Source organism: Nematolebias whitei, unplaced genomic scaffold (assembly GCF_014905685.2).
Source record: "Nematolebias whitei isolate Nwh7 unplaced genomic scaffold, NemWhi1 Nwh_scaf_15227, whole genome shotgun sequence".
Lineage (NCBI taxonomy): Eukaryota > Metazoa > Chordata > Actinopteri > Cyprinodontiformes > Rivulidae > Nematolebias > Nematolebias whitei.
This window is the reverse complement of record NW_023633772.1, coordinates 295-905: the sequence shown is the minus strand read 5'-3', so window position 1 is coordinate 905 and position 611 is coordinate 295. Positions and strand designations below refer to the sequence as shown.

General features: G+C 37.3%; 1 non-coding gene across 1 annotated transcript; it reads left to right on the top strand.

Annotated features, from left to right (window-relative positions):
* Positions 1 to 327: 327 nt before the first annotated feature.
* trnat-agu lies at positions 328 to 401 on the top strand. Its single transcript has one exon. It is a non-coding gene; the product is annotated as a tRNA-Thr (tRNA).
* Positions 402 to 611: the final 210 nt, after the last annotated feature.

Here is a 611-nt window from a genome sequence, read left to right as displayed (position 1 = left end):
GAATACTCAATAACATCTGTAACAGGTGCTCAAGCTTAGATGGTCAAAACATCTGCCTTGTAAACAGGTGATCCTAGGGTCAAATCTTTGCAGTGCCTTTCTTACTTCCAAGTAAACAATTTTGAATTTGCCTCTTTTTCAAAGTTTCTAGGCTGAGTATTGTATTGTTAATCGTTAATAAAGCTATGCATGACATGGTTCCTTTGAGAAAGAAAAATACACATTGTGTGCTTTACTTTGTATGTTCTCGGTCTTGATTCTTAAAACAAAATAGCAAGTATACTTATCTAAAGAATGTCAGGATAGAATATCCAAAATACTTAGAGAGGTGCTGTGGCTTAGTTGGTCAAAGCGCCTGTCTAGTAAACAGGAGATCCTGGGTTCAACTCCCAGCAGCACCTATCATCTTTTCGTGATGTACATTGGAGAATGAGAAAAAAAAATGCTCAGACTGGTGGCCATGCACCCATAGATGTGTCTGCAACACTGCAGTCTTGCACACTGTCAATGATGAACAGTCTTAAAGAGCTCAAATTTGGATGACTGAGTCAAATTTGCAGTTTAAAAAAGTCCAGTAAGCAAATTAATTGTTTCCAGGTTGAAATTACTTT